The 24,890-nt window shown below is 38.0% G+C and overlaps 1 pseudogene; it reads right to left on the reverse strand.

Annotated features, from left to right (window-relative positions):
* Window positions 1–1,286: 1,286 nt before the first annotated feature.
* Window positions 1,287–2,457, reverse strand: LOC134368037 (flap endonuclease 1-like; annotated as a pseudogene).
* Between the last annotated feature and the right edge of the window lie 22,433 nt (window positions 2,458–24,890).

Consider the following 24,890-nt stretch of genomic DNA (forward strand, 5'->3'; position numbering starts at 1 on the left):
CAAACAAGATCAAGAGAGAACTTTTACTTATCAGAGGGATAGTGTGTACTGACAGGCAGAGGCTCCATGGAACAAGTACCCCTGAGAGTACATATGCTCCCCAGGGTCAACAAGCAGGTTCAGAAATGTCACGGTTCCTGAGATTTAAAAAAAGAAAGAAAGAAAGAAAAGAAAAGAAAACCAGAAAACTCACACAAGTGTATTTTTGTCCTCAGAATGTATGGTCAGTGAAATATCTTCTGTATTGTCTGCTCATTTGTAAAGTGTTCTGTACTATCAGCCTATTCTAAAGAGATGCTTCATCAGCAAGCACCAAAGTAGAGTGGTTATGACCACGGACTATGACTCAGACATTATTCTTTTGTAATCTATTTGTAGGAAAAGCAGGTTTTTAAAATTTCATTCTACTCAGGTTATTTAATTCAGGACCAATTTTTTTTCCTTCAATAAATAGCTGTGTTTAAAATGTTCCCAATGTTCTTTAGGAAAGGACACCAAATAGATGTTTACTTTATAAGTTTCTCTGTAGCTTTAATCTGATAGCTTTCAATACCAACCTACATCTCAGATGGAATCATCCTTGACCTTGTTTTTTAGATTTTCTTGCCTGTTTTGTGAAATTACCACAATGCCTGTAAGAAAATTCCAATTGCGTATGAGATACTTTATATATAAGTATATAAGTGTATAAGGCCTAAAATTAAGGCTCAATGTTATGTGCTGCCTTGCCATCTGGTGAAATGGAGAAGGCTTCAAATGACCTATGAATTTCTCTCCCCACCATGGATAAGGTCCCTAGCCAAACAACCCTCCTTATTAGGGAGACAAGACACAGTTCCTGCTTATCCCTGAGTAGCAGGTTTCACCTCCCTGCCCACCCACGAAATTATTCAAACAAGACAATCAGATCCCCCCATGGGAAAGAGGGGGCACCCAACCCTCTTAATAACTACAAGGCCTGCCTCCCACAGCCCCTGATCGTCTACTCTGTTCCCAAGGACAACCCCTCGTGGCCCTGTGTGGCATGAGATGTCCTTCCCCAGGTTGTGAATAAAGGTGACTAATAAACTGCTGTCGATCTCATCTGTTCAGTATTCAGTGTCATGAGCTTGGCCATTCTCATAACCCACGGGTGGGAATACGTCACTCACTGATGGAGTGAGTAGAAGGCAATCTTACTGCTAATTACCAGAAAGACCCTGTGACATAGATGTCTTTGTTCAAATTTCACTGATGAGGAAATTAAGGTTCAGAAAAATGTAGATAACTTGCTCTCAGTCACACAGCTAGGAACCTTCCTGGCTGGGATTTCTTTTTAATGGGGGAAAACACATTTGTTTTCCCCTTTTGAACTTCCCTGCTGCCCCAGTCTTTGCCGCCTTCTTTGAGGAGCCCTTGGGTTCTGGCTTCTTGCCTCAGCTTAAGAGAGAAAGCTGGTCACCTTGAAGAAATCATCCAGGCAGCGCTCTGTGCTGCCTTGGAGCCTCTTACTCAGCCGCTTGATAGCACTGTGGATTCTCTCCTCAAGGTATTGCTGTTCACCACACGTGACCTTGACCACCTCTTCTTCATTTGGCTCGCTCCACGTCAGCTCCACAGAGTCAGGGTCCAGGAAGAGCTGCTGGGCCTCCTCGTGGAGCCCATTTTCCGGCACGGGGTACTCGGGATCAAGCGGCCGCACAATCTGCTAGGTACTCTTGTGCGTCTGGAGGAGGGCCACAGCCCGCTCGGGCCCAGTGCCCCGGATACTCTCACAGTAGTCGCTGCCCGGCAGGGTGCACAGACGCACAAATTGTGCCTGGGTCAGGCCCAGCTCTTGCAGAATCCAGCTCGGAGGGAATTCTAGGATGGGCAGCTTCTTGGCCTCACTGGCAGTCAGGTGTCACTAGCACAGGGCTGCCGAAGGTGAGGCAGTCCATGTCCTCGGTGGCCGTAGTATACACAGACTTTGCCAGCCTTCCCCAAGGCAGCACGGCTGGCCTCTGCCTCGCTGGTGCGTCGAGGTGCGGGATTCCCATGAGGCTCAGCAGGTGTTTGCACTCATCGTTGTGCTGCTTAGTGACCTTCACCAGCCACTCAGCGAATTTTTCCACCTCCTCCTCGGCCCCAGCAGCCTGAGCCTGCTGCAGCTGCTTCTCCACCTCAGCCCGCCGCTCACTGCGTTTGGCCAGCTCGCCTGACTTGAGCTGTGGTGGCTTGCCATCAAAGCCATACATGGGCTTGATGCCATTCTCCATCATGCGGATGGTGCAGTAGAACATGCCCATCGGTGGTTGGTGGTCTCAGCTCCTCGTTCTGCAGCACAGCCCCACCCTGACGAACGGCAATTAGGAACTGATAAATACTCTTGGAGGCGTCAATGGCCAACTTGCAGTCAAAGTAGCTCTTGATGCCACACTCCCGGGTGGCGCTGGAAGCCACATCAGCGGTTAGTTTGGCCAGGCCTTGAATTCCCATGGCAGTACAGAGGAAGGAAGGCTGGCCGTCGGGACACGAGGCCTCTCAGCAGCTAGCAGTTGGTCAGGGGCCGCCAAGGAGGGTCCTAACACCCGCTCCCTGCTCAGCTTGGCCCCTTGCTGGGATTTGAACTCAGTTTTTTCACATTTCAAAACCTCTGCTCATGTTAGCCAACATATCTCCTTTATAAGAAGAAGTTGAAAAAAGTTCTGTTTATCTTTAAATATCCAGTGTAACATATTTATTTTAAAGATTCCATATTAAAATAAGCAAACAAACCAGACACTAGGCTCACTATAAAGGAAGCTCTTGTCACAGTAAACCCACATTTGCATGTAACTATATTTTCCAAAATGTCATGAGATAGACATTGTGTTTTCCTTGCAATTAACACTCATTTCCAGTAACTTCCTTTTCCTCCCCTGAATCTCAGTGGCTGGATACCTGGAAACATTTTTTTTTTCTTTCCCTGGACTTTCTTGTCAGCAGGAATTTCAATGTTCCTGCTACAGTGGCTTGTACACTGACTTTGGTAAACACGGATTTTGCAGCAGCTTTTGTTTTTTCTTACCAGTCACCTGCCTCAGAGCTCTGCAAAGCATTAGTGGAGTTTGCTACAATTTTCTGATCTGTGAGTGACAGCAGAAACTCCTACTCTCTGAGTTCTGTGACAAAGAGCCTGAAAACCAGAGATGACTTGCCCCATCAACCTCACTTATGGATTTTATTTGTAAAAGCACTTAATTCCACATATTAAATCTCACCCACTGATAGCTATACAGTCTTTTCCCTATAACCACTGTGTCTTTTGGCTTTTTCACTCATTCCTGTTCATAGATGACTCAGTTTAGATCTCTGTCTAAGCCCCCTATTGCATGATCACTCCCCAAACTTGCTTATCAGCAAGAGATCCTTCTCAGAATCTTTACACCATATAGGAGGCAGCTGGAAACATAATTCTTTCTCCCACTCACAAAAGTTAAAAGCAAAATTTCTTGTCATAACATAACTAAAACACTGATATGATTCAAGTTCAAAACTATTCTAAATTAACCAGATAGTTGGCTGAAGAAGCTGAGAAATCTCTCAAGTTAAGGATCTAGGGGAAGAGAAAATTAGATTACAAACTTTGTGGAACCTATTAGTGAGAAAAGAGAAGGAAATAAAAGATAGTTGTTGGGATAATAATCGAAGTGGGGGCTTGCTATGCAAGTCTTGCGCACATTTAGAATAAAATAATCCTGGGATTTAATCCTCGATCTGGGAATAGAGTTGATCATAATATTAGCTTATTACTCTTTAATCCCTGTAGGGTCTGTAGTAATACCCCCTCTTTCCTTCCTGATATTGGTATTTGGTGTTTTCTCTCTTTTGTTCTTGGTCAGTCTGGCCAGAGGTTTATCAGTTTTATTTATCATAGAACCAGCTTTTCATTTTATTGATTTTTTATTATTTTGATGTTATTAATTATAACAATTTCTGCTCTTTATGATGTCCTTTCTTCTTCTTTATTTGGGTTAATTTTGTTTCTTTTTAAAACAGTTTTGAGGTATAATTTCTTTACCATAAAAGTTAACAATTTGAAGTGTCCTACTGACAATTTGTAACAAATTTACAAAGTTTTGCAGCTATCATCAAAATCAAATTTTAGAACATCTCCAACATCCCTCCAAATTGCATACAATCTCCATTTCCACCCCCAGTCCCAGAAAATGACTAATTTACTTTCAGTCTCTATAGATTTGCCTTTTAAGGCCCTTTCATATAAATTGCATAATACACTATTTCATCTTTTGTGTGTGGCTTCTTTCATCAACATGTTTATGAGTTTCAACTATGGTTTTTTTTTTTTTTAATTTTAACTGCTCGATATACATTTTAGTTGATTTTTGTGACCCTTTACCTGTTCCGCTTTCCCCGCTCCCTCTCTCCCCTCTCCCCCACTACATCATATCTGTTCACTTGTCTTAACAAGTTCAAGGAATTTTTGTGATTGTTGTATCTTCTTCCCCCACCCTTTTTTTGTTTGTGTGCTTATTTATTCATTTATTTTTAGCTCCCACAAATAAGTGAGAACATGTGGTATTTCTCTTTCTGTGCCTGACTTGTTTCACTTAATATAATTTTTTCTAAGTCCATCCATGTTGTTGCGAATGGTAGTATTTCATTCTTTTTTATAGCGAAGTAGAATTCTATTGTGCAGATATACCACAGTTTCCTTATCCACTCATCTGATGATGGACATTTGGGCTGGTTCCAACTCCTGGCTATTGTAAATAGTGCTGCAATAAACATTGGAGAACAGGTATCCCTTTGACATGATGATTTCCATTCCTCTGGGTATATTCCCAGCAGTGGAATAGCTGGGTCATATGGTAGATTTATCTGTAATTGTTTGAGGAACTTCCATGCGGTTGTAGCGTGTTTCAGTCCTCAGTTCTTTTTATTCCTCTACAGCATTTTGTATGGATTATACTTACTGTTGTTTATGCATTCACAGATTTATAGACATTTGGCTATTTTTTTTTTTTTTTGGTCGTTTTTTCGTGACCGGCACTCAGCCAGTGAGTGCACTGGTCATTCCTATATAGGATCCGAACCCACGGCGGGAGCGTCGCCGCGCTCCCAGCGCAGCACTCTACCGAGTGCGCCATGGGCTCGGCCGGACATTTGGCTATTTTTAATTTGGGGCTATGAAGACTAATGCTGTTGCATACACTCATCAGCAAGTCTTTATGGGGACATATGTTTTCATTTATCTTGAGTGAATTCCTAGAAGCACAGCCATGTGGTAAATTTATATTAAGAAAATATAAGAAAATGCCAAACTGTTTTCTAAAGTGGCTGCATCATTTTACATTCCCACCTGCAATGTATAAAGATTCCAGTTTCTCCACATCCTTATAAACACCTCTTATTTTTTGTAGTTTTGATTACAGTCATTCTAGTGAGAGTAACTTGGCTTAGATTTGGATTTCCCTAATGAATAAAAATGAGCTTCCTTTCTGTGCTTAGTGGATATTCATATACCTTCATTGGTTAAATGTCTATTAAAATCTTTCAATCATTATTAAATTGGTTTATTTGCCTTTTTGCTATTTTTTTGTAAGAATTTTTTATACGTGCTATTTAGGATACGAGCCTTCATCAGATACATGATTTGCAAGTATTTTTACTAGTTTGTGGCTTGTCTCCTTTTTCTTCATGGCATCTTTTGAAGTGTAGGAGTATTGAGGTTAGTGAAGCACAATGTATCATTCTTCTCTTCTACGGATTGTGTTTTTAGTGTTTATGAAAGAGATCTTTCTCTAGCCTTAGGTCATGAAGATTTGGTTCCATGTTTTCTTCTAAAAGAATTATAGTTTTAGCTATTACGTTTAGAGTTACAATCTGTTCATTTTTTGTGCGTGGTTTGAAGGGTCTAAAGTTGTCTTTTTCAATGTGGGTGTCCAACCGTGCCAGCGTAATTATAGAGAAGACTACCCTTTTCCCCAATGAATTGCTTTGACATCTTTGTTTAAAAAAAATTAATTAATCATAAATATACGGGATTGTTTCTGAACTTTCAAACCTATTTCATTGAACTATTTGTCCTGATGCCAGTAATACAGTGTTTTGATTACTGTAGATTTATAAAAAGTTTTAAAACTGGGTAGTATAAGTCTTCCAGCATTTTTCTTCTTTTTCAAGATTATTTCGCCAATTCTAGATCCTTTACTTTCCATATATGGAATCGGGTTGCCATTTTATGCAGAAAGCCCTGCTAGAATTTTGATAGAGATTGTGTTGAATCTGTAGGCCAATTCAGGGAGAATTGCCTAATAACACTGTTTCTTTGAATCCATAAGCAGAGAATGTCTCTCCAATTATTCAGATCTTCTTTAATTTCTGTCAGCAGTATTTTACAATTTTCAGTGTATAAGACTTGCGCTTCTTTTGGCAAATTTAGTCTTCTGCATCAATTGAAATTTTCATGTTCCTTTTCCCTTCATTTTATTAATGAGGTGTATTAAACTGGTTGATTTTTTGTATGTCGAGTCACCTTTGCATTCCTGGGATAAAAATCTTTTGCTCGTGTTGTATAATCTTTTTAACATGATGCTGGACTTAATCTGTAAGTATTTTTGAGGATTTTTGCATCTATAGTCATAAGTGATGTTGGTCTATAAGTTTCCTTTTTTGCATGCATTTGACTGGTTTTGTTATCAGGGTAATCCTGGCCTAGTAAAATGAGTTAAGAAGTATTTCCTTATCTTCTATATTTTGTAACGGTTTGGGAAGGATTGCTGTTAGTTTTTAAATGTTGAATAGAATTCACCAGTGAAGCCATTTGGTAACTGGGTTTCTCTTTGTTGAGGTTTTTCATTACTGATTCAATCTCTTTATTGCTCTAGTTCTGTTTAGATTTTCTACTTCTTCTTTGGTCTGTTTTGGGAGTTTATGTGTCCTACGAATTTTCCCATTTCGTGTAGGTTATCCAATTTGTTGGCATGCAGTTATTCATAGTGTTCTCTCATAATGTTTTTTATTTCTGTAAAGTCAGTGGAAATGTCCCCACTTTTATTTCTGATTTGAATAAATTAAGTCTTCTTTCTTTTTGTTCTTAGTCAACCTAACTAAAAGTTTACGATGTTGTTTAAAACAGGAAATCAATAACAAGCAAAACTCTGGAAACTATAAAAATATATGCAAAATAAACAATAGGCTCCTGAATGACCTATGGGTCCAAGAAGAAATTAAACAGGAAATCAAAAAATTTCTTGAAACTAATGAAAATAAAGGTGTATCATACCAAAACCTGTGGGACACTTCAAAAGCAGTACTAAGAGGCAAATATATTGCAATAAATGCTTACATCAAAAGAATGGAAAGACTTCAAATAAACAACCTAACAATATATACCTCAAAGAACTTGAAAAACAACAACAATCCAATCCTAAAGGTAGTAGACAAAAAGAAATAAGATCAAAGCAGGACTAAATGAAATAGAGACCCCAAAAATGACAGAAAAGATCAATGAAACAAAAAGTTGTTTTTTTGAGAAGATAAATAAAATAGACAAACCATTATCTAGGTTAACAAAAAAAAAATAAGAGAGAAGACCCAAATAACAAAAATCAGAAATGAAAAAGGGGACATTACAACTGTTACCACAATATATATGAAACAGCATTAGAGACTATTATAAACAACTGTATGACAACATACATGAAATCCTGGAAGATATGGATAAGTTTCTGGACACATACAAACTACGCGAAATGAACGAAGAAGATGTAGAAAACCTGCACATACCAACAACAAGCAATGAGATTAAAGCAGTATTCTGCAATCTCCCAACAAAGAAAAGCCCTGGTCCAGATGGCTTTACAGCTGAATTCTACCAAACCTTTAAAGAGGAATTAATGCCAATTCTGTTCAAAATATTCCAAAAAATTGAAGCAGAAGCCATTCTCCCAAACTCATTCTATGAGGCCAACATAACTCTGATACAAAACCACATAAAGACAACAAAAAAAGAAAATTTCAGGCTAATATCCTCGATGAACATAGAAAACAAAATGTTAGCAATCAGAATGCAGCAACACATCAAAAATATTATACAACATGATCAAGTGGTATTAATCACCGGGTTGCAAGGATGGTTTGACATATGGAAGTCAATTAATATGATACATCACATCAATAAACTCGAGGACAAAAACTGTATGATTATCAACAGATGCTGAAAAACATTTGACAAAATTCAACATCCCTTGAAGATAAAGACAAATTAGGCATACAAGGAAAGTATCTCACCCCAATAAAAGCCATCTATGACAAACCCATTGCCAATATCATTCTGAATGGGGAAAAATTGAAGTCTTTTCCCTTAAGAACAGGAACCAGACAAGGATGCTCGCTCTCACCAATTCTACTAAACATAGTACTGGAGGTAAAAGCCAGAGCAAACATGCAAGAGAAAGAAATAAAGGGCATCCAGATTGGAAAATATGAAGTCAAACTGTACCTATTTGCCAATGACATGATACTATACATAGAAAAACCTAAAGACTCTATCAAAAAACTCCTAGAGCTGGTTAATATTTTCAGGAACATTGCAGGAAACAAAATAAATGCCCCAAACTGAGTTGCATTTATATTCTCCAATAAGGAGCTAACAGAAAGAGAAATAAAGAAAGTAAGTCCATTTACAACAGTCACACACACACAAAAAATACCTAGCAATCAATTTAACCAAGGCGGTGAAAGATCTCTACAACGAGAACTACAAACCACTATTGAAAGAAATTAAAGAAGACCCAAAATGATGGAAAGACATTCCACGCTCTTGGATTGGAAGAATTAACATTGTGAAAATGTCTATATTAGCCAAAGTGATCAACAAATTCAATGCAACCCCCATCAAAATACCAATGACGTTCTTCACAGAAATAGAAAAAACAATCTCAACATTCATATGGAACAACAAAAGACCCCAAATTACCATAGCAATCCTGAGCAAAAGACATAAAGCCGGAGGCATAACATTACCTGACTTCAAATTGTACTACAAAGCTATAGTAACCAAAACAGCATGGTACTGGCATAAAAATAGACCATGTGGACCAGTGGAGCAGAACAGGGAACCCAGAAATCACCCCTCAGGCTTACAGCCATCTGATATTTGACAAAGGGAACAAAAACATACATTGGGGAAAAGACTGCCTCTTCAATAAATGGTGCTGGGAAACTTGGATATCCATATGCAGAAGAATGAAACTAGACATACACCTCTCACCATATACTAAAACCAACTCAAAGTGGATTAAAGACTTAAGTATAAGACCTGAAACTGTAAAATTACTAAGGGAAAATATAGGTGAAACACTTCAGGAGCTAGGTCTGGGCACAGACTTTATAAACATGAGCCCCAAAGCACAAGCAAGAAAAGAAAGAACAAGCAATTGGGACTATATCAAACTAAAAAGCTTCTGCACAGCAAAGGAAATAATCAACAGAGTGAAATGACAGCCTACAGAGTGGGAGAAAATTTTTGCTAACTATGCATCTAACAAGGGATTAATATCCATAATATACAAGGAACTCAAGCAATTATACAGTAAAAAAAAAAAAAAAAAAAAACCAAATAACCCAATTAAAAAATGGGCAAAGGAACTGAATACACATTTTTCAAAGGAAGACATACAAATGCCAATAGGTACTTGAAAAAATGCTCAATATCACTAGTCATCAGGGAGCATCAGGGAGATGCAAATTAAAACCACATTGAGATTTCATCTCACCCCAGTTAGACTGGCTATATTCAAAAAAATGAGAATAACAAATGCTGGCAAGGATGTGGAGAGAAGGGAACACTCCTACACTGTTGATGGGGTTGTAAATTAGTACAATCACTATGGAAAACAGTACGGAGGTTTCTCAAACAACCACAGATAGATCTTCCATATGATCCAGCAATCCCACTTCTGAGTATATATTGAAAGGAACGGAAATCATCATGTCAAAGGGATACCTGCATTCCCATGTTCATTGCAGCTCTGTTCACAATAGCCAAGATAGGGATCCAACCTAAATGTCCATCAGTGGATGATTGGATAAGGAAACTGTGGTATATATACACCATGGAATACTACTCTGCCATAAAAAAGAATGAAATTCTCCCATTTGCAACAACATGGATGAACTTGGAGAAACTTATGTTGAGTGAAATAAGCAAAGCACAGAGTAATAAATACCATATGTACTCACTCATAAGCAGGAGATAAGAGATAAAGAAGAAAGGAAAGAAAGACCACAGTGGTGTGTTGGACTTGCAGAGGGAGAGAACAGACCTAGGGATATGAAGTGGAGTGGAGAAAGGGGGATGGGAAGGGAGGTCGGGGATAATTGAGGGGATAATTGGGTGTGGGACATGAGGTATAATGACAATTTGTAGTAATGGACATGCTGCCAATATGGATTTGGCCATCACATCTTAGGCATGTGTTGATAATTTGCTTTGTACCCCATGAATATTCATAACCAATAAAAACAAAATAAAATGGGTAAAGGGCCACAAAAATCAACTACAATGTTTATTGAGAAGTTAAAATTTTTAAAAAAAAATTTTTTTTAAACACATGATTATCTCAATAGATTCACAAAAAGTATTCAACAAAATTCAATATCCCACTTTGATGAAGACTCTCGGCAAATTAGGAATAGAAGGAAAGTATCTCAACACAATAAAAGTTATCTATGACAAGCCCACCACCAACATCATCCTGAACGGGGAAAAACTTAAAGCTTTTCTCTCGAAAACAGGAATAAGACAAAGATGCCCTCTCTCACCACTCCTATTTAACACAGTACTGGGGGTACTAGCCAGAGCAGTCAGACAAGGGAAAGAAATAAAGGACTTCCAGATTGGAAAAGATGAAGTCAAACAGTCCCTGTTTCCAGATAACATGATCCTATATATACAAAAACCTAAAGATTGTATCACAAAACTCTCAGAGCTTGTTAATAATTACAGTAATGGTGCAGGGTACAAAATCAATGCCCCCAAATCAGTTTTGTTTATATTCTCCAGTAATGAACAAACAGAAAGAGAAATCAAGAAAGTAAGCCAATTTACAATAGTCACCAAAAAACTAAAATACCTGGAATCAATTTAACCAAGGAGGTGAAAGATCTCTACAATAAGAACTACAAATCACTACTGAAAGAAATAAAGGGGACATAAAAAGATGGAAAGACACTCCGTGCCCTTGGATTGGAAAAATTAAGATTGTGGAAATGTCCATACTATCCAAGGTGATCTACAGATTAATGCAATCCCCATCAAAATACCAATGACATTCTTTACAGAAATAGAAAAGACAATCCTGACATTCATATGGAACAACAAAAGATCCCGAATAGCCAAAGCAATCCTGAGTAAAAAATAAATAAAGCCAGAGTAATCACACTACCTGACTTTAAATTATACTACAAAGCTATAGTAACCAAAACAGCATGGTACTGGCATAAAAATAGACACTTGGGCCCATGGATCAGAATAGCAAATCCAGAAATCAACCCACAGCCTTACAGCTGACTGATCTTTGATAAAGGCAACAAGAACATTCACTTGGGTAAAGGCTGCCTCTTCAGTAAATGGCACTGGGAAAACTGTAGAAGTATGAAACTAGACCCATACCTCTCATGATATACTAAAATCAACTCAAAATGGATTAAAGACTTAAGTATAAGACCTAAAACTCTAAAACTAGGAAGGGAAAAGACAGGGGAAGCACTTCAGGAAGAAGGACTGGGCAAAGAATTTATGAATAAGAGCCCCAAAGCACAAGCAACAAAAGAAAAAATAAACAAATGGGACTATATCAAACTAAAAAGCTTTTGCACAGCAAAGGAAACAATCAACAGAGTGAAACAACAACCATAGAGTGGGAGAAAATTTTTGTAAACTATACATTCAACAAGGGATTAACATCCAGAATATACAAGGGACTCAAACAACTGCACAGTAAAAAAAAACAAAACAATAATCCAATTAAAAAATGTGCAAAGGGGCCAACCCCATGGTACAGTCGGTAGAGTGCGGTGCTGGGAGCGCAGCAACACTCCCGCCGTGGGTTCGGATCCTATATAGGAATGGCCAGTGCGCTCACTGGCTGAGTACCAGTCACGAAAAAGACAAAACAAACAAAAAAATGTACAAAGGAGTTGAGTAGACATATTTCAAAGGAAGACATACAAGTGGCCAATGGGAACTTAAAAAAATGCTCAACATCACTTAATCATCTGGGAAATGCAAATTAAAACCACATTGAGGTATCACCTCACCCAATTAGACTGCTATAATCAAGAGAGTAACAAATGCTGGCAAGGATGTGGACAGAGGGAAATGCTCCTACACTGTTTTTGGAACTGTAATTAGCACAACCAGTGCTAACAACAAGCAGTGAGATTGAAGCAGTAATCAGAAATCTTCAACAAAGAAAAGCCCAGGACCAGATGGCTTGCAGCAGAATTCTATAAAACCTTTAAAGAAGAATTAATACCACTTCTCTTCAAACTTTTCCAAAATATTGAAACAGAAGCCATTTGCCCAAAGTCATTCTATGAGGCCAGCATCACCCTGATGCAAAAAACAGATAAAGACACAACAAAAAAAGAAAACTATAGGCCAATATCCTTGATGAACATAGATGCAAAAATCCTCAATAAAATACTAGCAATCACATGACAGAAACAAATCAAAAAAATTATACACCATGATCAAGTGGAATTCATCCCAGGGATATGAGATTGGTTCAACATACACAAGTCAATAAATATGATCCACCACATCAACAAAACCAAGGACAAAAACCATACGATTATCTCAGTTGGTGCAGAAAAGGCATTTGACAAAATTCAACATCTCTTCATGATCGAGACATTCAGCAAATTAGGTATAGAAGGAAATTATCTCAATATAATAAAAGCCATTATGAAAAATAATCATCAATATCATCCTTAATGGGGAGAAGCAGAAAGCTTTTCCCTTAAGAACAAGAACAAGACAAGGATGTCCACTCTCACCATTCCTATGTCACATAGTATTGGAAGTAGTAGCCAGAGCAATCACGTTAAGAGAAAGAAATAAAGGGCATACAGATTGGACAGGATGAAGTCAAACTGTCCCTGTTTTCTGACTACATGTTCTTATATACAGAAAAACCTGTAGACTTTACCAAAAATCTCTTACAGCTTATTAACAATTTCAGTAATGTTGCAGGAACAAAATCAGTACCCAAAAATCAATAGCATTTTTATACTCCAATAACAAACTAGCAGAAAATGAAATCAAGAAAACAAGCCCATAAAAAAAAACATACTTAGGTATCAATTTAACCAAGGAGGTGAAAGATCTCTAAAATGAGAACTACAAACCACTGATGAAAGAAATTATAGAGGACACAAAAAGTTGGAAAGACATACCATGCTCTTGGATGGGAAGAATTAATATCGTAAAAATGTCCATTCTACCCAAAGCAATCTACAGATTCACTGAAATCCCCATCAAAATACCAATGTCATTCTTCACAGAAATAGAAAAAGCAATCCAAACATTTATATGGAACAAAAGACCCCAAATAGCCAAAGCAATTCTAAGCAACAACAATAAAGCCAGAGGCATAACACTACCCAACTTCACATTATATTACAAAGCTATTGTAACCAAAACAGAGTGGGACTGGCATAAAAACAGACACTTGGATCAATGGAACAGAATAGAGAACCTGGAAATAAACCCAAATATGTACAGCCAAGTGATATTTGACAAAGGAAGCAAGAACATGCATTGGGAAAAAGACTGCCTCTTCAATAAATGGTGCTGGGGAAATTGGACAACCGTATGTAGAAAAATGAAACTGGACCTGTACCTCTCACCGTATACCAAATTCAACTCAAAATGGATTAAACACATAAACATATGACCTGAAACCATAAAATTACTAAAGGAAAATATAGGGGAAACACTCCAGGTAATAGGACTGGGCAAAGACTTTATGATCAAGTACCCAAAAGCATAAGCAACAAAAGAAAAACTAAATAAATGGGATTATGTCAAACTAAAGAGCTTCTGCACAGCAAAGCAAACAATCTAACAGAGTGGAAAGACAACCTACAGAATGGGAGAAGATATTTGCAAACTATATATCCAACAAGGGATTAATATCCAGAATATACAAAGAACTCAAACAACTACACAGTAAAAAAGCAAATAATCCAATTTAAAAATGGACAACATAGACATTTTTCAAAAGAAGACATACAAATGGCCAACAGGTACATGGAAAAATGCTCAGCATCACTAGTCATCAGAGAAATTCAAATCAAAACCACATTGAGATATCATCTCACCCCAGTCAGGCTGGCCATTATTTAAAAAGACAGAGAATAACAAACGCTGGCAAGGATGTGGGGAAAGAGGAACACTGCTGCATTGTTGGTGGGACTATAAACTACCACAACCATTATGGTAAACAGTATGGAGGTTTCTCAGACAACTACAGATAGAACTGTCATATGATCCAGCAATCCCACTGCTGTGTTTATAGCCTAAGGAATGGAAATCATCATGTTGAAGGGATACCTGCACTTCCATGTTCATCACAGCTCTATTTACAACAGCCGAGATATGGAACCAACCTAAGTGTCCATTGATGGATGACTGGATAAGGAAAATGTGGTATATATTCACAATGGAATACTACTCAGCCATAAAAAATAACAAAATCCTGCCATTTGCAGCAACATGGATGTGTCTGGAGAAAATTATGTTAAGTGAAATAAGCCATACAAGGAAAGAAAATACCACATGTTGTCACTCATAACAGGGTGATAAGAAAGAAGGAGAGAAAAGAAGAAAGGAAGGAAGGAAGGAGGAAAGCAAGAAAACAAGAAGGAAAGAAGGAAGAAAAGAAAACAAAACAAAAGAGAGAAAGACAAAGAAAGAAAGAAAGAAAAAAGAAAGAAAGAAAGAAAGAGAAAGAAAAGTCTACAACAATACATTCAACTTTCAGAAGGAGAGAACAAACCTAAGGATACTAGAGATGCGGGGAGGAGGGCAGGGTTTTGGGTAGGGAGAGGTTGGGTAAAGGGCATAAAGAAAAATCATGGTTTGTTATAATAAATATGCTAGTATCAAAAAATAAAAATAAAAAATTGTTTCATTTATAAAATTTCTATTTGGCTTTTTCTTTTAATTTTCTATTTCTCTGCTTAGAACTTTTTTTTTGGGGGGGGGGAAGCATCATGCTTTATTCTTTTCCTTGTGAAATGGGATTATTAAACTTTTATCTTATGATTCAGATGAAATATTAAATGTCTTTCAAAAAAATTCTCTATAACTTTCTCAGATCTCATACTATGTGGTATGTATATTTTAAAGGCTCATCTGATACCACTGCCTGCATTATGCACAGAAGCTTTAGAAAATCAAAAATGATATTACACACACACACACACACACACACACACACACAAAGCCGGAGGGTGGGGAAGAAGATATAACAACCACAATTACTTGAAGTTGATACGACAAGCAAACAGAAAGGACATTGTTGGGGGGAGGGGGGGAGGGAGAAGGGAGGAAGGTTTTGGTGATGGGGAGCAATAATCAGCCAAAATGTATATCGACAAAATAAAATTTAAAAAAAAAAAAAGAATATCATTTTTGATTTTCTGCTTAGAACTTCTATCTTTCATTTCAACGGCATTTACCTTTACTACAACTTCACCACATGGAGCAAGGTTATAATAGCTTCTCTAAAATCTTTGACAATTCCAGTGTCTGGGTCACCTTAGGGCTGCCTTTTTCCTTACATTGTTTCTTCAAATATTTCTGATTCTTGATGCATCATATAATTTTGGATTGTCCTCTTGGCATTCTGAATATTATGATGCTAGACTCTGGGTCCTGTTAGTATTCTCTGGAGAATGCTGATAGTTGGGTTGGTTGGTTGGTTGGTTGGTTGGTTGGTTGGTTTGGTTTAGCTAGGCCAACTTGGACACGTTCAGACTAAAAGTTTTCTCTCTCCTTCTTTAGATGGTTATTACACTGTCAGTTCAGTTTGCAAAGAAACTGCTATGCTGCTTTGGCTGTCCCACACACATACCTGTCAGGATTTAGTCTGAGATCCGAGTGGTGGCTTATGTCACAGTTAAGTGTGAAATATTTTACTGTGCTCCTTTGGGTCAATCCTGTGCATGTGCAACTTAACAATAAGCCTTAAACTTAAGCAGACTTATTCACGAAATTAGGAGATTCCGTTCTCAAGCTCTCTCCTCTCCAACATTCCCCCTCTCCATATTCTCTGGCTTCCAGGGGCCTTTTTCACCTATCCTCTGCCCAGAAAGTTAGAATTTCTTTTGGATCTTAAGGCACTCGTGCCACCACAGGGGAACTTTGTGGGTAAAAGTTCTCTCTGTGTGTGGCATGGGGCTTTCAGGTAGTACATTACTCTTTCCCAGGCAACAGCAGTTTCTGGAGGAGCTACTCTCTCTCTCTCTGAGCAATGTACCCCATTTGGGGGCAGTACAAAAGGAGCACCTCCATTTTCAAGTCCTTTAAACTCTCTAAGGTACCCATTCTGTCTTATACTGCCTTTTACTTTTGTCGCTCAGGCTGCATACCTCCATCCTCATCAATGGAAATTTGAAAAAAACAGAGCACAATCTTGCTGGTTTCAGAGAAGATTCTCTTAGCTTTGATCAGGGATACTGTACAGAAATGGTGTGTCCTGTGAGGTGCCTGTATTTTTCAAAAAAATGGTGCTGGAAGTAGATGACCATCTCAGGAGCAAATACATCTATATCTCAACAATTCTAACATAATTGAATTGTTGTTATCATCCAAAACTGCTGTGAAATGAAAAATTGTGCATTGCAATCAAATTAAGTGCATGACAAAAAAAAAAAAACTCATAATGAGCAGCATAATGAAATATCTTCCCATTTTCAAATAATTAAAAATACATATTTAACTTCCCCAATAATAAAGGCTAATTTGAAAAAATATCCCCTTATATCCCTTATGTGAGCCCATAGCAGATGGCTTCTCCTCATTCCTGTCATTCTTTTGGGCGCATCCTGACTTCTTTCCCAATATCTAAGTCCTTGAGCTAGAACTTTAAAACAACTCTAAACATTGTAACATCTTGTCCACCTTCTTTCCACAACAGCCTCTTTGAGCATAATGCTGATGACCACTACTTTTTGATACATTGCAATTTAAAATCTTTATCTCTTTCTCTTCTGCAGGAACAGTGCTAACTACAGCTAAACAAAGTCATGAAAACTTGCTTTCTAAACAAAGTAATTTCTTGTATGTGAGGCAAAATACAAATGGAAATCAGTAGTTAAGCACAAAATGTACTTTTAAGGAACAATGTAGTTCTGATTCTCGGTATCTACTCCACTCAACTGAACTTGGAATCCAAGGTTCCACTTCTTTTCTAAATATTAAACTGAAGCATGAAAATTTTATTGACAAAATCTATAGCTCCAGGACATACCCAGGCAGGACACACAAAAACAATTTTTTAAAAAGTTAAGTATCTATTAATTCATTCCAGGCAGCCTTGAGGGACACACGCACGTGCACGCACACACAGTACAGTAAGAGAGTCTCATAGAAAATTAACACTGGGCATATTTGTTTTCAACCTGGAGGGCACTGCACCAAGTAGACAAATGTCTGAAACCTCTGAACACTGATTTTAAATAAATTGTCTCTAAATTGATTTACACAGGCCTGTTGATACTAAAAGACAGAGCAAAGATGTGGAGAAAGGGGAATTCTCCTACACTGTTGGTGGGACTGCAAATTAGTGCAGCCATTATAGAAAACATTATGGAGGTTCCTCAAACAACTACAGATAGAACTGCCATAAGATCCAGCAATCCCATTTCTGGGTAGATACCCAGAGGAATGGAAATCTTCATGTCGAAGGGATACCTGCACTCCCATGTTCATCACAGCTCTAATTACAATAGCCAAGATATAGAACCAACCTAAATGTCCATCAACAGATGACTGGAAAAGGAAAACATGGTATATGTACACAATGAAATACTACTCTACCGTAAAAAAGAATGAAATCCTGCCATTTGCAACTACATGGATGAGCTTGGAGAAAATTATGTTAAGTGAAATAAGCCAGGCACAGAAAAAGAAATACTGCATATCCTCACTCATAAGTGAGAGCTAAGAAAGAAACAAAGAAACAACAAACAATGATACATTGAACATTCAGAATGAGAGAACAGAACTGTGATTATTAGAGGGAGGAAAGGTGGAGGGGTAGTGAGAAATTGGTTAAGGAACATGAAGAATAAGTACATTTTGTAATGATGAATATGCCAACTCTCCTGACTTGATCATCACATATTATATACAAATACTGATAGTCAACTCTTTACCCCACAAATATGTGTAATCAATTATGTTACAATAGCAAAAGAAATATTGATACTAACACTTGTTGAACATATAGGATATGTCGGAATTGTTTTAAGTATTTCTTATACACCGACTTAATCCTCACAGCAACCTTATGATGTAGGTACTATTACTTTCTAAATATCACACATGAGGAAACCGAGGGACCTCAGCCAACTTAAACAGCTAGCAAATGCTGCTGCTGAGATTTCAATCCAGGCATCAGTCTGGCCCTAGTACCCGTGATCATAACCCACTGCAGTACACTATTGTCTCCCCAATTGTGAAAAGAAGAAAAAGACATTTTTATACAGAAATACAGACATGGTAGAAAAACTTGCACAACACTTTCTGCTATCAAGCCATTCTCCTTCAATCTCTTCTCTCCCCTTCCCCTTCCCCTTTCCCTCCCCAGCCCATCAAATCCATGCTATGGGATATCACACACTCCTAAATTCAAGTTCTCCTTTGACATTCTTTGGCCACAACCTTGAAATAAATGGCCACCCTAGAAGAGAAAGGGTTAAAAAAATGGAGACTCCTTTTGGCATGCTAGAGTGATCATGGCTTTGGAAGGCTCTCTGGAAAGTGGAGGTGATTTGTTGTAGCAAGATTTTCCTGAAAATAAAATGTCCTGGTTGTCAGGTTACTGAGAAAGGGAATACTAGGAGAAACGGGTCCTAAATTCATTCTTAAGGCACTAGTGGGGAGAGCAGGGTGTAGGAGCACACAGCAAAATGGGAAGCTGGGCTTCTCTGTGTGATGAGTGTGATTGCCCAACTTTTTCCAATACATGCAAAATACATCACTACTTCTTAGGACCCCCGAAACCCTCTGGCACTTGTCACTGGACAGTGGGTGCACAGGAGAGGGCTGCTAGCCCTAGAGTGGTGATTGGTGATGACAGATTATTCATGAGGAAAAAGTACAGGTGATTACAGGGCACTGGATTGAAAAGGAACAGGTTGGAGAACCTGTTTTTTTGTTTTGTTTTTTTTTTGTTTTGTTTTTTCATGCTTTGAGTGGTGAGCAGGGATTGAAGGTGGAGGAGGGTGAAGGGGCTGAATGGGGTGGGCTTGTCTGTGTAATGGTTATTTCTATTATAGTCCACTCATGTGAAAATGAATGACTGTTAATTTGAAATCTTTGTGGATTTAAAAAAATAGTTTGTAACATTCACCTGGTAAAGAATTCAGTAACTCTCCAAGTATATTGATAGGTATATTGTATAAGTACATTGATCAATAAATTCTCCATCCACTTTTACCTAAATGGTAGCACACTGTACACACTCTTTTGTACTTTGCTCTTTTGAATTAGCACTATAACCATAGACAACCAAAAAAAAAAAAAAAAACCCTAAGCATTTATCACAGCGGGCAGTGGTAAAATAAACTGTGCTATATCCATGAAGTTGAATATCATGGAGATACTAGAAATGATGATGTAATCATATACTATTTGACACAAAAATATATTCATCTTCATACACCAACACATCAAAAAATTATACACCGTGATCAAGTGGGATCCATCCCAGAGATGCAGGGATGGTTCAACATATGCAAGTCAACAAATTTGATACACCACATCAAATAAATCAAGGACAAAAACCATATGATTATCTCAATAGATGCAGCAAAAGCATTTGACAAAATTCAACATCACTTCATGATAAGAACTCTCAGCAAATCAGGGATAGAAGGAAACTATCGCAACACAATAAAAACCATCTATGACAAGCCCACTGCCAATATCACCTTAAGTGGGGAAAAACTGAAGGCTTTTCCCTTAAGAAGAGGAACAAGATAAAGATGCCCGCTCTCACCACTCATATTTAACATAGTACTGGAGGTACTAGTCAGAGCAATCAGGCAAGAGAAAGAAATAAAGGGCATCCCAATAGGAAAAGATGAAGTCAAACTGTCCCTATTTGCAGATGGCATGATCTTCTATGGAGGAAAAACCTAAAGACTCTATAAAAAAATATCTCAGAGCTGATTAATACTTTTAATAATGCTACAGAATACAAATTAATACCCCAAAGTCAGTCACGTTTATGTACTCCAATAATGAATTAACAGAAAGAGAAATCAAGAAAGCAAGCCCATTTACAATAGCCACCAAAACAATAAATTACCCAGGAATCAATTTAACCAAGGAGGGGAAAGATCTCTACAATAAGAACTACAAATCACTACTGAAAGAAATTAAAGAGAACACAAAAAGATGGAAAGATATTCCATGCTCTTGGATTGAAAGAATTAACGTGAAAATGTGCATACTACCCAAAGCAATCCACAGATTCAATGCAATCCCCATCAAAATTCCAATGACATTCTTCACAGAAACAGAAAAAGCAATCCTCACATTCATATGGAACAAGAAAAGACCCCGAATAGCCAAAGCAACCCTGAGAAAGAAATAGATAAATAAAGCCAGAGGTATAACACTACCCCACTTCAAATTATCCTCCAAAGCTATAGTAACCATAGCAGCATGGTACTGGCATAAAAATAGATATTCAGACAAGTGGAACAGAATAGAGACCTCAGAAATCAACCCACAGACTTACAGTCAATTGATATTTGAGAAACAGAACAAAAACACACATTGGGGAAAAGACTGCTTCTTCATTAAGTGGTGTTGAGAAAATTGGAAATCCATATGCGTAAGAATGAAATGAGACTTGCACCTCTCACCATATACCAAAAGCAACTCAAAGTGGACTAAAAATTTAAGTGTAAGACCTGAAACTGTAAATCTACTATGGGAAAATATAGGGGAAACACTTCAGAAACTAGGACTGGGCGCAAACACTATGAACAAGTGCCCAGAAGCACAAGCAACAAAAGAAAAAATAAATAAATGGGATTATATCAAACTAAAAAGCTTCTGCACAGCAAAGAAAATAATCAACAGAGTGAAATGACAACCTACAGAATGGGAGAAAACATTTGCAAACTAGACATCCAACAAGGGATTAATATCCAGAATATACAAGGAACTCAAAGAACTGTACAGTTAAAAAAAAAAAAAAAAAAAAAAAAAAAACCAAATAATCCAATTTAAAAATTGGCAAAGGAGCTGAATAGACATTTTTCGTAGAAAGACGTACAAATGGCCAACAGGCACTTTAAAAAATGCTCAACATCACTAATCATCAGGGAAATGCAAATTTAAACCACATAGAGATATCACCTCACCCCAGTTAGACTGGCTGTAATCAAAAAAACGGAGAATAACAAATGCTGGCAAGGGGGTGGAGAGAAGGGACTGCTCCTATGCTGTCGGTCAGGCTGTAAATTAGTACAACCACTATGGAAAATAGTATGGAGGTTTCTCAAACAACTACTGATATATCAACCATATGATCCAGCAATCCCACTTTTAAGTATATACCCAAAGGAAAGGAAATCATCATGTCAAAGGGATACCTGCACTCCCATGTTCATCACAGCTCTATTGACAATAGCCAAGATATACAAGCAACCTAAATGTCCATTGATGGACACCTGGATGAGGAATATGTGATATATACACACTGTATAATACTACTCTGCCATAAAAAAGAATGAAACTCTGCCATTTACAGCAACATGGATGAGCTTGGAGAAAATTATGTTTAATGAAATAAGCTAGGCACAGAGGGGAAAATAGCACATGTCCTCACTCATAAGTGGGAACTTGTTGCTTTGTGTTGCTTTGCCCCCCATGGATTTGTCACCCCACTTCCCCTGGGTGATGGAGATGCAAAGGATTACTCAAAGCCCATCTCTTCTGAGCAGTGAGAGGCCCCGAAGTGGTTAATCTCTCACTAGAATCCTCAAGCGAGAGGGATCCCTTCTTTGGGAAATTAATGCCAAATTGGGGTTCTCTTCCTGCATTTATTTTCCAGACCAGGAAGTTACAGGAAGAGAAAAAGGTGGGGTTATAGTTTAACAATACAGGCTGGTAACTTTTAGTGAAACAAGCCAGATGACATTCCAGTAAGGCAATTAAGTGGTCTTATCAACACAAGCTTGATCTTAGCAAACATTCCTTCTTATAGCAATTTCTCAGTATCTTTACATAACAATCAGTAACTAGTCTGTCTTTGAGCCAGCAACCTGCTGTGCTACAATTCTTTACCTTACACTAGTGTCGGGCCTTAAAAACTAACGCCACCTTAAGTGACGTTATGAGCGGTGCCATTATGGGCCCACAAGGAACGTGGCAGCCTAAGATGGCGCCGGGAGGAAGTAGGGTGGTAGTGTCTGCGGGAACCTTGCCTTAGCCCTTATTGGCCAAATACGCGCTTCCGCGCTCGTGAACACTGCGTGATTGCAATAGCTAGGCATTGAGACAGGATGCATGCTCTTGTAACCTTTAAGCTGATTGGAGGATATAAAAACCTCCCTTCCCCATTTGCCTTTAAAAGCAAGTGCTTGTGTGATAATAAACGGAACTGCTTGACAGAACCCCTGCCGCATCTGAGTGTTGGTTAACAGGCAGGTTGGGGCTGGCGGCTTTGCTCACCTCTCTTCACGGCTCTCTCCCCCCATCTCCTCCCAACGGAGACTGGAGGGAAAGAGGAATCTGGGCAATTCGCTCACCCACCAAGGAACAAGGCTAGGGCTGTTCAGGTCAGCCGGTGGTGGACCCGATGCACTAGAGACTTATAGCCTGAGGAAAATTTCCTGTCCTTGCAAGGTCAATATTTGAAACTGCAAGACTTTGGAAAACCAGGCCCTGTGAAGTACATATGATTTTTCGTATATTCCACATCCCCCCCATTTCATTTATTTAAAAGAAAAAGCAAAAGCTATAGATCAGGTTGGCACAGTTAAGACAAAAAGCATTTGGTTAAAGCAAAGTTAGTATCATTTAGCATGGCAAGTCCTTTTAATTTACTTTAGGTGAGGACTGATGATGTCATCGTCTCTCAGGGTGGCTGCAGCAGCATCAATCCAGGTGCTGTGAATTGGGTGTAATTACCAATTGTTGAAGGGATTCTGCTCCGCATAATAGTTGATTCTGAGTCCAGGGAGTTTGTTAATGTTGATCTGTCCAGGACATTACTGCTCTCAGAGCATCTAGTCTTTTGTAAAATTGTTGATCAACTACAAGTCTTTTGCTTAAAAACAGGATGTCTCATCCAAGTTACAAACACCCTCTTTAAGGCCAGGAAAATTTAGAGAACTGATTTTGAAGAGAAGATGTTATTTCCCCCTTTATGATCAAGGCATTCTTCATAAAAGCATTGATGATCAATATCTTGATTGAAAAGGTCTTACTTATTGCTGCATAAATCTCTTGGTGTTGGGAAGGCTCTTTCCCAGGTGGTGATTGAAAGAAGCATCTCAGCTCACTTTCGTTCAGTGATCTGTCCCATGTTGCTGGGAACACTGTTTCCCAGGTGAAGATCTGTCTGTCCCACATCAGGGGGAAAGATGAACAGCAGGATGAAGTAGCAGTTTGGGCCAAATTTATGGCAACAGAAAAAGAAATCAGCAACGTGGAAATGAGACATGCTATCTTATATCCAAAGTTCTAAATTATATCCTGTTGTAAAGAGAGAGAGAGTTAATTTTCATTGAACATAAAAATAGCCACATTGTCATAATAATCATAAGAATACTTAAAGTTACTAAATTTCGGGGGGATCAAATAAGGAGAAAACAAATGCTATCATCTCTGTTTTAAATGACATTTTACCAAACTGTTGTTAGTTATAGGTAGCTTAAGAGAGAAAGAGAGAGTTTTCTTACATTTGGAAAACATTAGGAGAACCAGCAGTGTTTTAAAATAAGGAAATTGTAAAAACCCATGCTACTTTTTAATTAGTTTACCAATTAACTTTTGTTGTTTTGACCTTTGTGAACAATTTCATAAAGCCATCAGTTTCTTCATTAGAATTTTGGAACTTCAGTTTAAAGCTATGAACTCAAAGTTTGTTGGAAAACTGTACCTATCAGAGATTTTTCATGAAATACTTGAAGACATAACATTTTAAAATTATAATTAAACCAAGATTATGACCGGTAGCATTTATATCAAGACACAGATATTTAAGAACCTTACAAGATTTTGGAACACATATCCATAACACCTTCAGTACTGACAATGCTTTCCCATATAGTCTAATTTATTAAATAAGCCAATTAGTGTTGATACATCTTTTATATATCCTTTGAGAAACTCCAGGGCCCTTGGAATTCCTCAAAGTTATTTTAAACTTTCAGAATTTCATGTTGGAAATCTTTGTTGAATAACAAAAGGCTTAAAACATTTAATTGAATAAGATCACAAATTATTACAAAAAATAAAACCAAAGTGATAAAGGGTTTCAAAGGCAGAGAGCACAAGAACTTATCATGAAATAAGTTTCTTAAACCAGTTATCTAAGAGACAAAGAAAACCTTTTACAACTTTGCATCAAGACCAGTTAAGTGAAAAGACCCTTAGTAATCCC

The sequence above is a fragment of the Cynocephalus volans genome, chromosome X (genome assembly GCF_027409185.1).
Source record: "Cynocephalus volans isolate mCynVol1 chromosome X, mCynVol1.pri, whole genome shotgun sequence".
In the NCBI taxonomy this organism is placed as follows: Eukaryota; Metazoa; Chordata; class Mammalia; order Dermoptera; family Cynocephalidae; genus Cynocephalus; species Cynocephalus volans.